This window comes from Glycine soja, chromosome 2 (genome assembly GCF_004193775.1).
Source record: "Glycine soja cultivar W05 chromosome 2, ASM419377v2, whole genome shotgun sequence".
NCBI classification, from domain to species: Eukaryota; Viridiplantae; Streptophyta; class Magnoliopsida; order Fabales; family Fabaceae; genus Glycine; species Glycine soja.
The window spans coordinates 44,504,971-44,523,562 of NC_041003.1; the positions used below are offsets into that span (position 1 = coordinate 44,504,971).

Genomic DNA, 18,592 nt, shown 5'->3' on the forward strand with positions numbered 1-18,592 from the left:
AATTGTTGAACTAACACAACTACAAAAGTAATTTTTAGCGACGTATTATTTAAGACGGTTTTTTAAAATCATATTTTTTAAAATTCAATGGCACTTTTGTAAATAATTGAATATTTTTCAAAACGGTTATATAAAAACCATCTTAAAAACCAAATATTTCATGACGATTCTTTAAGACCCGTCTTTGAAATCAATAAAAAAAAAAAAGTTTTCTCGCTCCCTTCTCCAATTTGTCTTTTCTCCTTCTTCAACCCTAACAACCATAGATCAACGACCCTTTGTTGGACTCCTTCTTGCTCCCCCCCCACAGAGGCCCTGTTATGGTTTGAGCTTAGCATAGGTGTCTCAAGAGTGTCCTCTACGGCACGGACTGGGGCTCCGTGGATCTAAGTGTGGGGAGGATGGTGGCAACAAGGACAATGACGTAGATGATGGTGACAACGAGATGATGACTCTCGAGGACTTCCTCGCTAAGGCCAATGTCGTCAATGACGCCAGCCATAACCATGACCATAACCACGACCTCGACTATGACAATGTCCTTTCACGAACCCCTACACCGAGTCACTCTTCAAATTCATTATATTCATATTTCCCCTTCAAATTCGTAATCCGCTTCAAATCCACTCTTCAATCCCAATGGAGGATTCCAAGGGAGTCCTCAACTTTGATTTTGAGGGCAACCTCAATGCCACCCCATCCTCATCCTTCACCACCACCCATTTCGGGCCCCTCGTCTCGCACAACTCCTCTGTAGTCACCTATGTCGTGTCTAACAGAGGCCCTGTCACCCCTGCCTTGTCTGTAGAGGACCCCGTGGGCAGTGACAACGTTCTCGAGCAGCGTAGCTTCCGGTAGACAGTCTGTCAACACTGGCTGCGTAGCCTGTGCATGAAGGGTTACACGTGCGGGTTTCTGCATTAGTACGACAAGGCAAGGATGTTGGTATGTCGTTTCTTCAGGCTCTGTGGAGAATACCAAGAACATGATGGAAGTGGAGAGTATACTCTTGTTTATGAGGATAAGAAGGAAACTTTGTCTTAACTCATTGTTGTTCAGCTCAAAGAGATTCCTCTGCTGATGGAGTTTGCAACAAGCAGGAGGAAGAGAAAGCAATTACGGGGTTATTGGATGGAAGTGAAGAGTATACTCTTGTTTATGAGGATAATGAAGGAGACATGATGCTTGTTTGAGATGTGCCATGGCAGTAATTATGTGATTGAAACATACAACTAAATTCTTGGGTGTATGAGGGATGACAAAATACTATAAGTGGCAATGCTTGATTATTGCTTCAATTAAAGAGTAAACCAGGCGAGGTGTTTGAAATTGAATTTTAAAAATTCAGACCGACTTGTAGAATATGGTTGATGTTACTTTGTTGTGCCAAAAATAATTGGTCTCCATCACCTTGACATGGCTACAATTCAGTTGTGTGTGTGTGTATTTCTGATTTCATCAATCTTTTATCTTTTAAAAATGAAATGATTTTGGTTGGATTTTGATTTAGGTATAAAGCATGTGGTTCCCTTTTAGGACTATAGTTGGCAGAAAAAGGCATTATAGTGGCATGCATTGATTATAGGTACCTGGTCTCAGTTTAAGCAGTGTAAGATTAAGTCTACAATTTACCTTTGGTCTCACTTGCTCTATGTTCGAGGTATTCTACTAGACAATTTGAGTGCCTTTTATAATAGTTTGTTTCTAGGACATTAAGTCTGGGAAATTCATAAATCATAACTACAAGGATGCTTGCATCACACTATGTCCCAAACTTAATGCTATCCAATGGTGTATATCTTAATTGCACTCTTTGTTATTTTTTTATAAAGTTAAAAATATAGAACATCACATTTAGTATCATCATTTTTGTAATGGATATCTTAATCTTCTCGGGGAATTTCCTTTATCATCAACAACATCGCTAATTATGGAGGTGACCCTAACAGATGGCGTGCTGCTCTGATACAAGATTCCTTTTCATCATATATTTAGACATTCAACTATGAGATTTAACTTTTCCTTTGTTTTGTTACTATGTAATATGATTTATCTAATAGGGCAATCTACTGGTGCTCATATTTCTTCTTGTGCTTTACTAGAGCAAGCAGCCAAAGAATAAAAAAAAGTAGATAGCGTTTCTTGGAGCATTTCCCAGTTAAAAGCTTATTTTGGTTTATCTGGAGGGTAAGACATTGGCTAGAGTTTCATGCTTGTTTTAAATTATGTAGAAATGGTCAATTTCAATAATATAAGTATAACCTTGTTCATTCGGGATTGTCTACAAAACATCATTGTAGTTCCTTCATACAATTTTGCTTCATATATTCTGATGTTATTTGCTATAATAAGATGTCCTTAAGCTTAATGGAAAATTTAACTGTTCAATCATATGATCAATGTTGCTTTAATTATGGTATTGAATGTTGGACAATAAAGGGCTAACAAGAGCATAAGATGTGTTGCGCAGATGAAATGTTGCATTGGATGAGTGAAGATAAGAAGTGAAAGAATGTATTAAGAGAGAAATTAAGAGTTTCTCTTATTTAGGAAAAATGGAAGAATCATACCTATAATAGCTTGGACACAAGAAAATAAGACCAGTAGAAGCCCCAATTATAAGAGTTGATCAATGAGGATAGCCCAATAAAAGGTAGATTAGACTAGGATAAACTCCTAAGTGAAAACAATAGAAAATGATTTTAAAATAAATGGACTGTTTGAAGAATTAGTTTTTCACAAAAGACAGTGGCATTGTTTGATCCATGGGCCAACCTTGCCATGTAGGAAAAGGCTTTGATGTTTGTTGATAAGATGGATAACTTTTGATGACGCAAGTAGTAACTTTAATGCAAGTAGTTACAGAATTTCTACCATCTATCTAGATGTGCTAGAGTAGGCTTTCAATGTACCATGCTACCACTTTTCTATTAGAATTGATATAAAAATTTCGTTATTAAATTTTTTTATTATTTTATTAGAATTTTTAATTTTAAAAAAACATATTTTAAGACAGTTTTTTAAAAAATTATCTTAAAAAGTATATATTTTAAAACTGTTATTTGAAAAATCATATTAAAATCCTCAAATTTTTTTATAAAAAATGAAGATTCTAAGACACTTTTTCAAAAAATTGTTTTAAAAATTAAATTTTTTAAGATGGTTATTTAAAAAATCTTCTTAAAATTTTATTTTTTTTAATAAAAAAATCAATTCTAAGACTGTTCTTATTTAAGACTTATTTTAAAAAAATATATTTTTTTAAGATAATTTTTTATGAAACTAAAGACGAAATCATCTTTGTACGTGGTTTAAAATCGTCATTGCTTCTTTCTTCTTTTTGCAGTAGTGTAATTTTTTTTAATTAAAGATATTTTTTGTTAAAAAATAATTACTATATACGAGATATTTTAGATTGAACTATATTATAAGGTTGAAACTATACTTTCAATTTAATTAGACCTTATAATAAGCATTTGAGGGAGGAGTAATAATTTCTCTTCACTAAAATAAATCTAATTTTTCTCCGCACTGATAATTTTTTGATATATATATAATGATTGGCGTGTCTCTTCTTGAACGAAGGTGTCCTGTTTAGGAATTTTATTGGCTTTTGTACCCCCAAGAATTACGCATTAGTATAAGTATAAAGTATAATATCCAAATTAAGATTATGCATGTCACTTTATAAATTATTAACACATAAATATGCATCTTACATGCAACAATTAATATTCCAGGTCTTTGTGTGAATTAGATGTCAACAATTTTACGACAAGGGGAAAAAAGTGATTTCTGGAGAACAATATTTCTTTCATTTCCTTTTATATATTTGATCGTACGTAGACGTATTTTATGAAAAAACAGCCCATAAAAAAAAATTAAAACAGTTTTTATAAGAATGTGAGAAAAGTAAATATGAATGTACAAGCATACATACATAGATTGTTAAAATTAAAGTCGCATAATCAGTTAATTAAAAAATTTGCATTTTTTTAAAAAATAAAATGATATGCTTTGTTTGAATTATGAGTGAAATATAGGGAAAGGAATAAGAGTGTTAGAAAAAAAAAAGTAAAATAGAAAAGATGTATTGCTTGGATGGATAGAAATATGAAGAAAAAAAGTTTTTTTTATCGCCTCTTAATTTGATAAGTGAAAAAGAGAGTGATAAAATAAACAAGTTATACAAAATATATTTTTATAGTACTTGAAAAAAATGTTTTTATTCCGTTTTTTGTTTCTTGATATAAAATCAGTTATTAAGTGTTTATTTTTATATTTAAAAATTATATAATTTTTAAGAAATTAAATAAAAAATTAAAAAGGACAGAAATAATTTAGGGAAGAAGTATTTTCTGGTGACTCTAACGAAAATAGTTTTCTTTCTTTCTATTATTCCTCCCAAATAAATTGTAGAAATTTGATATTTTTTTACTTTCTTTCGTTCTATTTTATTTAAACAAACAGAGGGCATTACTATGTCTCATTTATATAGCATATGAAAGATGAGACATTGAGAGTAATAAATCTCAACTATATATACAGAGACATACAGGTTCTTATATTTAATATAACAAACGTACAACAGTTTCGTTCAACTTTTGATGTGGGTTTGGGGATCAATGCCAGTGCCCTTCACAAGGGATTGTCCCAAACATGGTCACATTGTCATAGCAAATTAATTAAGGATCTTGTGAAAAGGACAAAAATTAAAGAAAAATTTCTCCATCATTTTCAACCTTTGGAGTTTGTAGAGGCAAGCTAGCTAGCTAGTGAGCTTCTGAAATGCAGTGCGGTAACAATATGAAAAGTTCAACTGCTTGAAAGAGAATCGGATTACTCACTTTAGAATGAAATTCCTTATTTTTTTGATTGATAGGAATCAAAACAATACAGAGAGATTTGTAACACATGTTTTACGCTATACAATAAAAATTTGTAACATATGTTGGGAAATAAATAACTATCTTTTCATTGGTCAATTAAGTCCACAAAAAATCTGTTCATTTTAGAAAAGAGTTTTCATAAATATATTGTTCTTACTTGCCTAACCGCAAGGTGAAGATCCATGAAACAAAGACTGGGATGGGGTACCCGCAAGGATTTTGATGTTAAATACTTAAATTCAGTTCGAGATAAGATGAATTATGTTTAAACTTATGCAAATTATTTTGATATTTTAAAAAAAATAGATTTGAAGGGTTTGCTTCCATCTTGCGTTGGCTGGCTGACACTAGTGTTAGGTTCGGGACATGGGACAATGCAATGAAACTAATGACTTTTGTCCCCTTATTGTTCAAGTGAGTGACATGAATAAAAGTAATAAGAAAATACATTAAACAAATTACCCTTTCTCATTGATCAATGTAAAGGAACAACGTCTGTAGTGACCACATATAGACAAGCATGGGCATGGGTCTCCATGCTCACATTAGGGTTCCTCATATTTGTTGTGCTAGCTGCAATCAGAGGGGTGTGACGACTAACCCTAATGCTGTTACAGTGTTATGTATAACCACATCTCATGTAGCCCATACTAATAGGAGGAACTTTCCAAAAAAAAAAAAACAATACTAATAGGAGGAAATTAGAGTTAAAGGAGCGTCATCCAAAATGGGTTCAATTCAATTCTAGTGAATTTGCCCATTAGTAGCAATTATAGTCAAACTAAATTTTATTATTTCTAGTAGGGCTTGTTTTAAGTGTCTCACCCAATAAGTTATCTTAATAATGAACTTTTCAACATTAAATATCTAGATTGTTAACGACAAACCAAGAAAATCAAATATTTTGAAAACCACTACATTTTCGTGGATCAAAGTTAACCGCGTTCTACAATGGTTATAAGACAAGTTTTCTTTTGGATCCTGAGGTCTTAATTTGTTGTTATCATATCATGTTAAGGAACAAGTCCATACTAAATGCTTGATTGTTAAGAAATCTCCATGGAGTTGTTTTTGCATTCATTGATTCATATCAATTGGAAATATGTAAATTGTTGGTTATGTGATTGGTATATGAGATGTTGTTTATATAATATATGTCTTGCTGTTTGTTTCTTGTTTATGCTGATATAGTGAATGTAGACATATATCTGTACGTAGACATACATGACTTATTTTAATTTTATGTAAGCTAAATCATGTAAGTTCATCCATGCATTATTGATGTATAAATAATTGATTGTGATGATCACGATATCGTGTTTGTGGGAACAGATGCCAGAGACCAGCACGCCTGAAATATAATTGCAACCAGCACGCTTTTTTTTTTGTGAGAAAGTGCATCGCCCTAACTATCTACATCAGAAACACCCACCTTCAATTGCGACTTACCCTTTCTCCCCTTATTTTTCCTCCAAAGAGAACTTTACTTAATTTGTTTAAACTTATTCCTCATCAAATATTAATATAATGTAGGCGAATTTATAAGACAATATAACATTATTTGAATATAAAGGATTGTCAGTACCGACCGATCTGATTCCATCTGCCAAGTGGTAGAATCGTGATATCACCATTAGTGTAAATTGTAATAACCAAAGAGGTGATAATTTGTGTAAACATTATTGTTGGGCACTTTCAGGAGAAAGAAAGTACACATACTCTAACTTTCAATATTTACACTTGAATGTCGTTCATGTTTCTTACTATATATACCAAGTAAAGTGCACAATTAAACTTGTCTCATGCTTTGTTTTTCTTTTCCTCAAACTCAGATGTAATTATATGTGGAAAAGAAGGTGTTGTTTTAAATTTCAAGCTAGCATACAGAAATTAAAAGTTTTAAACACCAAGCAACAAGCATCATGAAAGTGTCCAATGACCAAAGCGTAAATGGAAAAGGTCTAGTACTGTATATCAAGATATAAAACCAAAATAAAAGCCCTAAATATTATTATTACTATAAGATACTTCATGATTCGAAAACACTACCAATACAAATACATGGAATCAAACCAAACACCAAGAAATTGAACTATGCAACAACCAAACACTAAAAGCACATACGAGACTTTTTCAATGGATAATTTAGCCAAAGACACTTTAGAGATTGACATCACCAAATTGCAATGACTAATCCACACATTGATTAAATCATTAACTAATTAAACACATCTTTGATCTCTATTGCATTAACGGCTTCCATGAGCAATTCCAATCCCTCCCCACCTTCGACAACGACACATTTCTTCCCTTTGTACTCGGTGATGACCCTGAATACCGTCAAGTTGGGGGACCGCTCATGATCCCATATTTAGAGAGGAACCAATTTTTTTTATTGGCAAAATTATATTTTTAGTCTATCAGTTTATCTTTAGTTTCAGATTTTATTTTCCAATAATTTTAAATTTAGTCCTCCAATAATTTAATTCATGAATTGAATCCTCCTATTTTATAAAATCATGTAATGTTGATCCTCATGTCACAATTTGACATTGATCGTTGGCAAGTGATGTTGATTGCCATGTGTCACGTCTTTATTGGATGATGACTATCACGTGTCATGTTCTGATTGGTCAATGAAAACAAAAAGGTATTTAATCTTTCATGGAGTTGACATCCAATCAGAATATGACACATGACAGTCATCATCCAATAAGGACGTAACACAGTGGTAGTCAACATCACTTGCTAACGATCAACGTCCAATTGTGGCCTAGGGGATCAACATTGCACGATACTATAAAATAGGAGGACCCAATTCATGAATTAAATTACTGGAGGACCCAATTCGTGAATTAAATTACTGGAGGACCAAATCCGAAACTGAAGATAAATTGGGGGACCAAAAATGCAATTTTATCTTTTATATTTAGTCCATAAGTATTAAATTTTTATGTAATGATATAATTTAATAATATCAACGTGAGTCAGAAATTATTTTGTTCAGTTAATGTAAAGAGTGATAAGTTTTAAATATAAAAAAACAATAAAAATTGAAACTTTTAAGGTTGTTCTAAGAACGGTCTTTGGTGTCATGAGCTAACCAAATAAAAATTAAACATTCATAATTATTGAAATATTGTTTAAATTAAATTTTTTGTTTTTTTAAAACTCATTAAGAATATGTTTATATTATAAGATTATTTAAAGTAACTATAGCATGAATAGTTAAATTATTCTTAAAGTTGTTACTAACAATAACATGAACAATTAATAATTCCTACAAAATTATTGTAAGTAAAACAAAATTAATTAATCTACTTGTTACATAGTAGATCACAAATAAAATTTTAATATTTAATTTCAATTTTGATAAACTCTTTTAGAACAAGCAAAAATGTTAAAATTATATTTGTGATTTACTATGTTACAAGGTAGATATATTAAATAATTTTATTTTGCTTTAAATGACTTTGTATGAATTATTAAGTATTCAGGTTATCATTAATAACGACTTTTAGAATAATATTAACCATAGTTGAAAACCTGGCTCGGCTCGGCCGATCGTATCGGTTCAACCGGAACTTGGTAGCATAATCGAGCCCGTTTGACTATTGGATCAGTCATGCATCTAATCTGGGATGACACGATCAAACCCGACCAATTTTGAGTAAACCTGACGTTGTGACCAATTTTTAAAACCCGGACTGGGTTTTTCACGTTAAAAAAAATGCTAAAAAATGACGTCGTTTTGAATCAACCCTAAAAAAAACCTCAGTCTCAGTCACTTCTCTTCTTCACGCTCACGACTCATCTTCACTCTCGACCCTTCTCTTCATCTTCACAATCGCGCTCTTCCCTTCTCTTCATCTTCACGCAACCGCACCGTAAGTCGTTGTGCCACCCACCACAAGCTCATTGCTCCACTAGACCAGGTCTACGACTTGCCAGCTGTCGCTGCACCTGGGTCCCATTTTCGGTGAGTTTTCTACTTCTGCACCTGGGATTTGAGGAAATTGAATTTGGGGGAAGATTTTTGCGCCACTGTATTCAGGATTTTTTTTTTGGGTTAATTCATGGTGAAAATTGATGTAATCAGAGGATTAGGGTAATTTGGAAGCCATTGGATGGGTTTGAACCCGGCATACGAAGTGGAGGTGAAGCGTGTGTCACAGATATTAGTGGCGTTCGTTAACGACATTGAGGAAGTGTTCGATGCGATGGTGATGCCGGCTCAAAGCATACAAAACTTGATTCCAGAAAAGGGCTAGCCCCTCGAGACGGAGCAGATGTTCCGTGAAGCAGGGGAACCCTGACCCATTGTCATCCTCGACAAGGAGCTCTCGCAAATCGCACCCCCTACCAAAGTGCGTTTCCATTTTCTCTTTTTCAATTTTATTTGTTTGGCCTGTAATATTTAAGCATGTGATTAGGCTTTCAAATGTAAGTATCAGTTCCTTAAGCATGTGATTAGGAGTTTGAGCCATAAGTCTTTGTGTATGGAAGAACATCTATTTAGAGAAATCGGTTCGTTAAATGGATCTATTTACCTCGAAAGATTAGAATTTTACTCTTGAGTGGTGGATAACTTGGACACACTAAAAAGATGGTGGATACCTTGGATACACTAGTGAATTAAATTTAAGTTTGTATGATTTTGAAGATGGAAGAGTAGTAATGATTTGAAAAGGTGTAGTTCACAAAATTGTTCTTAGTTTCGTTAGCTCTGGTTATAGGTGTGTGCATTATAAGTTGTAGTGGAGAATTTTTTGGATTCATGACATTTTAACCAAAGTTGGTGGCTATTAGAAACCTATGAATAATACCTATGTGTTGTGTGACTATAAGGCTATGACATTATAATTTCGGTTTGGGGAAAATAAAGCAAGAAACAACTAAGGTTTTGGTTCTTCATTTTTTTTAGTTTTTTTATTTTTCAAATTTTATCTACATTGTTTGAGGACTTTGGTTGACAAAGTATTAAGTTGGTTGAAGTTGTAATTGTTAAAATGCTCTCTCCACGGTCTGTTTTGTCAATTTTGTGTCATGTTGAATTTCTAACAATTTCTTTAGGAATTATATTGATTTTGTTAGCATTTAAATTTCTCATTCAACATATATAATTTAAATTTTTTTAATATATACCGGATTAAACTGTTGGCCTATCGGTTAAACTACTGACCCACTAATCTATTACCTCGTTCGGGTCAATAATCGTACCGATTTTCATAACTTTGATATTAACTATCAATGTTATTATTGTTTTAAATAATCTTTATTATGAATGAATGAATTTTGCAAAAACAAAATTCAAGGTGGTGCGGATAATATATTAATAATTATGAGAAGTTAATTTTTCTGGTTTGCCTAAGACATAAAAGATCTCAGGACCGGCCTTGACGACGATTGTAAATAGATTTTGCCCAGACTGCATTAGTTGAAGCCCATTGTTAATGGATTCTGCATTTATATTCAGTGTAATAATCTTTTTAGATTTTTTTTTCTTTCAAATGGTGCTCCCCTAACATCATTATCGTTAAGTTTTACTTATAATTGTCTTACGTCTCTATGTTAATTGCTCCCTTGAGCATCTTTGTTGAGATATTGATCATGTTGTTAAGTTCATCTTTTAAATCCAACTGCTTGTCTTCTCTTATATATTTTTGTCCTTGTTATGCCTGGTGAATGCTTTGAAAAAAATTCGCGTTGAAGAGTAAAAGAAAAATCCAAAGTATATGTTTGACCTATTTTGAAATTGTCATACAATAGCTAGCTTTAGTGCTTTCCTGAGACATTGATCTTTTTTTGTGGAGGGACTTGAAAATGGTCTCTTGGGGAATGATTTGATAAACGGAAAGTGGGAAGTGGAGAAGAGGTGAGATTTTGGCTTTGCCCACAATGCAAGTTCGATTCTAAAATGAGTACACACTCGGTGAGGATGGGTCGTGTATGGAAGCGAAAGGTGTATGCTATTAGTAACTTGAAAGTGGCCAAGGATTAATGGTGATGTGGGGGAAGGTTTGAAATTTTATGGAAAGACATTTTTTAACCATCTAGTATATGACAACTTAATTTTGATCCCCATTGTTGTTATTGTGCAAAAAAAAAAAAATCAGATTATGGATGTAATTATTTATTAAAAAAATCTTATATATTTTTTTACTTTCTATCTAATCAAATATGTGATTTTTTTTAAGTAATTGATTATACTAAACAACTTTAAAATCTATTGATTTCTCATCTTTTTCATTTTACTCTTTTATCCATTTTTAATTATTTCTTTTTAAACTAAACAAAGTCTAGGTGAATATTTCGATCTCAGATATATTCGACCCAAACTTAAGGCTTAAAACCAATAATTCCTCCTGGCAGGCCTTAGTTATTACAATATCAAACTACTAGTTTTAGTTGAAAAAAATGCTATCTGATAAAAAAAAGTTGCTAACTATATAATTAAAAAATAAATTATAATTAAAAGATCCTAATTACCTGACCCCAGGTTTAATATGCCATTAAGTCCAGTTTAAAATATTTCATTTTGGTATTTATAGTTCTAATTTTTTTTTATCCATTTGATTATTTTCATCTAAAATCACTTAATGTCGTTACATCTAAATCCTTTAAAATCGCCACAAAACTAAAATTGCAGGTGTAAAATGCCAATTTTTTTGTGACCGAAACCTTCAGTCCCTAATATCTTTATAAAAATCAATTCAATAATTATAAATTTGTGAATTCACAAAATCTAAAATTTAATATTTTAAATATAAATAATGATAATAACATAACAAATATACAATTTTTTTCATATCGTAATTTTTTACATTTTTATTTAAAAAGGAAAAGAAAACATAACATAAAGAGGTTTACAATATACAGTTTAGTTTTTATTTTAAAATAAAGAAACTTAACATGTAGGCGTCTAATAATAATAATAATAATAATAATAATAATAATAATAATAATAATATAAATTAAAGATATCAATATTAATTATATAATAAGTATTTTATAAAATTAAAATATAAATAATAATATATCTATTTTAATTTTTTTTGGCACACAAAAATTCTTTAAAGTTAGTAATATAAAATGATATTTCATATCTGTTAAAAAAAATATAACATAAGAAATATAAATAAGGTACAAGGCTCAATAATTTTCAAATGTCCAAGACTCAATAGGTCCATTATCTAAGGTCTAATAAGGCTCAAGCATAACTCTAATATTTACCACTACCAAATAATGGGTCATTAATACAATTAATTAGCCAAGCCTCAAAAGGCCAAATATAACACTAATGATTGAATTAGATCGAAATGTGACATTGATAATTGATTAAGATCAAATAGAGACTAAGTGTGAAATTAGTGATTAATTAAGATCCCATGAGGCCTATTGAAGAATGGTTAATGCTCGTTTAGTCTTAACTATAACACTAATGATGAATAAAGATCTCATGATAACAAGATCAATTATATTATTATACAAACATTATTTTTTCTTTTTATTCATCATTTTTTTTATTATAATATATAAATTCAAATACACACACCAATATCTCTTTTCTTTGTTTCTTTTTATAATTATAATTAGTGCTTTTTTTACTGAAAATAATTATAATTAATGTTAGTATTTTTTTCCTTTGATGAAATATTTTTTTAAGTGAAAAATAATAAAAATAAAATGTAATATAATTTTATTATCAATAATATAATGTTAAAATATTTAATTTTATATCTATTGATATATAAGTAAAAATACTTTTAAATTTTTAATTAAGTCTCATACTACATGTAAATTATTAGCATAATTATCACCATATCCCCTCATATTTTTACCTCCATCTTTCATATTTTATAGTTCATTTTCACTTTAATATCCACCATTCGCATGCAAAGTTCATCACTTATTCAACGGTAGGAAAATAACACAAAAATCACAAGGTATATACACATATCACAAAAATTTAAATGTAATGGTTATTTGAGAGTATTGAAGAAGTTATTTGAAATTTTTTATTTAAATGAAATGGAACTTCTTAGAGTTGGGTAGTTCATGAAAACAACTTTCATTGTTTATATTTTTTATATGCTTGATCCTTTCAATTTGATCATCGATATTGTGTTAATTCATCATCGCATGGATCTTATGTCACCCCTCCCATTTACAACTCCTCCATCCTTAAATTTTTTTCTCTCTACACTTCAAATATGATCAAAAGAATGAAAAAGGACATGTGCTTTGTGTACCACTAGAGGGTCATGTCCTCTAGTATCCTACCATTGAACAATAATGTGAAAACTATAAACACAGAAAAAAAAAGTGATAAGATGTACTACACTTTCTCCATCGAAAGGGTATGTAAGGAAGTGATTCTAATCAACCTACACTTTCATTTTCTTCCTTTGAGATTCTCAAGTTTTTTTTATTTGTCTTTTCGTCATTCACATTATTTCATAAAATAGATTAATTAATTAATTAATCTAACATTCTACACATATTATATAACTAATAACATATAAGATAATAACTTAATTTGGATAGAAGATCTGATTTGGAACTTTTTATAATCTTGTTAGCATTATCACGGATTTAGTTGTTTATTACTACTATGTAATCAGTCATAATTAAATTAAATTAAGTTCATATTTATATTATAATTCAAATTACAGAATTGGTAAGAGGAAGGTGAAAAATGAGGGATAAAAATATAAGTAATAGAATATGATAATGTCTATACTAATAATTTATATGTTACATGGGACTTAATTGAAATTTTGAAAGTGTTTTTAAGGACTAAAATGACAATGTGTTGAATTCAACATAGATAAAACATGTCAATAAGTGGTTAACTTTAGTGACCAAAATGACAACAATTTATTAAATTTAAAGACTAAATTAAAAAGTGAATTTTTAGATACTTGATCATCACGTAGATGCATGATATGTGATAATCACCTATACACTTGGTAACCACATGGATGACACGTGACGACCGTTAGTTACATGTACATTGTCATCGGAGGTGACACATAAACACAAATATTTGAGTTAACGGAAAAAATTAACAATATGAAAAATTTAATGCATTTTTTATACATTCATAAACAAAATTTTAATATCATCTTGCATGTACCTAACTTTTAGGTGTTAGTGTTTCACACTTTTAAAGATCAATATAGATATTTATTCTTAATATAATCTTATGAATCTCACTTGAGTACACTAAGATGAAAGCTGATAGATAAAAACTTCCAATTAAGCATGATTATTAAATCATAAATATTTGGTAAAACTATATTTTAGTAGTTTAAAAATATAAAATAAAATAAATAGGCATATTTAATTTATATATATATATATATATATATATATATATATATATATATATATATATATATATATATATTTAAAACATCTTTAATCAAGTTTAAAATATAGTAAAAAAATACATGTATGTAGAGATTATAATTTTATTACGTTAGTTAGCATTTAACATTTATCTTTATCAATGTTGTGAAGTATAATGTTGGAATAATAAATTAAATATGATAAATATTACAATGATTAAAATAAATAATATAATATAGAATATATAAAATATAATAACACAAGTAAAATAAACTTATCATCTATCTATAGTTATCAATATCTTGATGTATAATGTTAAAATAATAAAATAAATAATGCAGTCATCAAATTAAAAAAGGAAATTAAAAAATTTGATAAATAAGATAATAAGAAATACATATTTTAAGGATAACGAACAGAAAATAAAATATAAAAAACTGGAAGCTACAGATTATCATTTTAAAAAACACTATATCAAATAATGTTTAAAAAACATAAAAAATTACTTAAAAAAAGCATAAAAAACTGATGGAAAGGAATCATGACCGCATAACCAATTATAAGAAAATATAACATTATTTTCGCACCGCTGTGGCTTCATCCTTCTTCAGTTCCTCCATTTCTTGCGTAATTTTTTTCACATTTGCGTTAATCAGATCCTGCAACCCTTTAAGCTCCTTCTTGGTTACACCCTCAAGAACAGGAAAATTTCCTGTCTCAGCACGAACACGAAACATGTGAATGAGCAACTCCTTCGTCCTGTTCTCCTCCTCCAGCTTCCTCAGCTCCTGCTTGGCTTCCTTGATCATTTTCTCCAATTGCATCTCTTCTTTGCTCTTCGTAATTCTTCTCTGTTGCTCTTGATCTGACTTAACGGTGGTTTCGACCTCTTTAAGCTTCTCCATGATGCTATTGTTCTTCTTCCTGAATGTCGTTTTCCTCACTGACTTGTTGGTCAAAATCAGTACAAGCTTCACTCTCCTTTTAATAAATATGGCTTGTTTGTAGTGAGAAAAGAGAACTAATAAAGAGATAGGGCAAGTACTTGTTTGTTTTGTGTCGTTTTTGGATACAAAGGAGGTCTTAATTTATAGACCTGGGTGGGGTGCTGATTCTTTGACGCCTCAGTTAGTATATGCACATCTACTTGACATTCTCTATATCTATCCTTTTCTCATGTGGAGTCAACAATTTAATAAATTACTTATTTAATAAATTAGAGCAAATTAATAAATTAAATCAATAAATTTAATGATTACTATTAGTATAAATGAAATAAGTAAATTTTAATAATTATTTATAAATTTGATAAACAGTAATAAATTGATATATTTAATAATTATAAATAATAAAATAAGTATAATTCAATAATTATAAATAATGTTTATAATTAGTAATAAATGAATAATTAAATATAATAATTATTAATAAATTTGATAAATATTCATAAGTTAATAAGTTAAATATAATAAGGATTAATTATTTTCTTTAATTCTGGAACTTTTTTTAAATTTTACTTTTAGTCCATAAACAATTTTTAATATTGATTGCTTTGTTAACAGTTTTAATATTTGTTTTCAATTAAAAATATTAATTGATGATGTAATAACACTGAAAGTCTAATGATTTTCTTGGTCATTAATAACTTTTACAAGACCGTCACATATAATTTGTTTATGGTAAAACGTGTTTTGAATCTCATTTCTACTAAAGCTATTTGATGACATTTGAATTGCTAAGAAATTAAAACACAATCTATAAAAAAAATTACATCTAACTATTCTGTTAGACTTGATGATATGATAAGTTATTAAACGACCAAAGTGTAATTGTTATGTTATACTTATTACTTGACAATAAAAAATAAAACTATTCACAAAGGAAATTACAGGGACAAAACATGCTAAAAAAACTGTTTTTGACGAATATTGAAATTCACAAACACTTTAGAGATAAAAACATAATTAACAATTGTTATAATTCGTATTGAAGTTAATAATTAATAATAAATTATTGCATTTAATAATTAGTAAGGATAAACAAGTAAAATTTAATATTTATTAGCATAATAATAAGTAATAAATTAATGCATTTAATGTATTAATAATAAGTAAAATGATTAATAGGTATAATTTAATATTTTTTTATAATTAGAAAATATTAATACTATTAAATGGTTAATAGATTTTCAAAAATTTAAGTAAATTGATTCAAAATTTTAATATCATTTTGCTACCTAAACTTTTTTTTTTATTTGTGCCTTTAATCTCATTTTCGTTCAGACCAATTGATGTCGTTTAAGTTGATAAGGAATTAAAAACACAACCTATAAAAAAAAAAGTTGCAAGCAAGTATTCCGTCAGACTTCTTCTTAATTGAACTACCAATAATAGTGATATATCATCAATTAATGATGTTAATTGACAGTGAGAAATAAAACTATTAATAAAAACTATTAATAAAGGAAAATTGTGGGGAACAAAAATGCTAAAAAGTTTGTTATTCATATAGTGAAATTCACAAACATTTAAGGGAGAAAAACATAATTAACGCATAAAAAAATTAGTGATAAATTAGTACATTTAATAATTAGTAATAATAAATCAAGTAAAATTTAATCATTATAATAATAAGTAATAAATTAATACAATAATGCATTTAATGTGTTAATAATGAGTAAAAGAATTAATAAGTATAATTTAATAATTTTTATAATTTGTAAAAAATTAATACTATTAAATGATTAATAATTTTTCAAAATTTAAGTAAATTGATTAAAAAGTTTAATATCTTTTTTGGTCTCTATTTTCTTAAAAAAATTGTTTTTAGTTTCATTTCTGTTTAGACCAACTGGTGACGTTTGAGATGATAATAAATTAAAAACACAACCAACAAGAAAAAGTTGCACACAATTAAAACTATTAACAGAAGAAAATTGTAGGGACCAAAAATGCTAAAAAAAATTGTTAATTGACAATTAGTGAAATTTGCATAACATTTAGGTAGAAAAACATAATTAACGCATGTAAGAATTATTAATAAATTAGAACATTTAATTTAACAATTAGTAATAATACAATAAATAAAATTTAATAATTATTATAATAAGTAATAAATTAATACATTTAATGTATTAATAATAAGTTAATCCTATTTGTACAAATGATACCTTCAATTTGAAACAAATATAAAGAATTAAAAAGTTCAACCTACCATACCATTGATAAGGAATTAAAAGTATAATCTACCAAAAATGTTATAATGTTATTTCATTAAAATTCTTGATGATGTGACAAGTCATTGTAATATCAACGTCATTATTATTTCATAAGTTAACCATGTTATTTCATAATAGGAAATAAAAAAACTAAAAAATTTGTTTATTGACAAATAGTGAAATTTACAAACAGTTTAGAGAGAAAAACATAATTAATGCATATAAAATTAGTAATAAATTAATACATTTAATAATTAGCAATAATAAAATAAGTAAAATTTAATAAATATTAGTATGATAATAAGTAATAAATTAATACATTAGTACATTTAATGTATTAATAATAAGTTAAAACAAGTAATAGGTATAATTTAATATTTTTTATAATTAGTAAAAAATTAATACTATTAATATCACTAATTGATTAATAAATTTAAGTAAATTGATTAGATGGCTTAATATTTTTTGGTCTTTAATTTTTTTTAAAAGTTTAGTTTTTAATCGTATTTCTTTTCCGACCAATTGATGACATTTGAGTTGATAAAGAATTAAAAATACAACCTTTCAAAACAAGTTGCACATGATTATTCCTTTAGATTTGATGATATGATAAGTCTTTGCAGTACCAACGTCAATGTTATATCATCATGTGTTACTTGACACTAGGGAATAAAACTATTAACAAAGGAAAGTTGTAGGGACAACAAATGCTAAAGAAATGTTTATTTACAAATTAATAACCAAATTTGCAAACATTTTAGGGAGAAAAACATAATTAACACATATAAGATTAGTAATAAATTAGTATATTTATTAATTAGTAATAATAAAATTTAATAATTATTATAATAATAGGTAACAAATTAATACATTTAACAATTAGTAAAAAATAATACTATTAACATTACTAATTGATTAATAAATTTTCAAAATTTAAGTAAATTAATTCGTTTTTATTTTGTTTTTTTAGTCTTTGAACAATTTTTTTTAGCATTTTTGGTCTCCATACTTTTCACGTGTTCATGATTTTAATTCATGTTATTAAGAAATAATATTAATTGATTATGTAATAATCACCTTAACAACCCAATAACTTGCTATATCATTAGAGAGTTTGATGAAATGATTACAT

The 18,592-nt window shown here is 28.4% G+C and overlaps 1 long non-coding RNA gene across 1 annotated transcript; it reads left to right on the forward strand.

Annotated features, from left to right (window-relative positions):
- The first annotated feature begins 8,655 nt into the window (after positions 1 to 8,655).
- On the forward strand, positions 8,656 to 9,551 carry LOC114397260. The gene is made up of 2 exons (XR_003663342.1): positions 8,656 to 8,868; positions 8,989 to 9,551. It is a non-coding gene; the product is annotated as an uncharacterized LOC114397260 (long non-coding RNA).
- Positions 9,552 to 18,592: the final 9,041 nt, after the last annotated feature.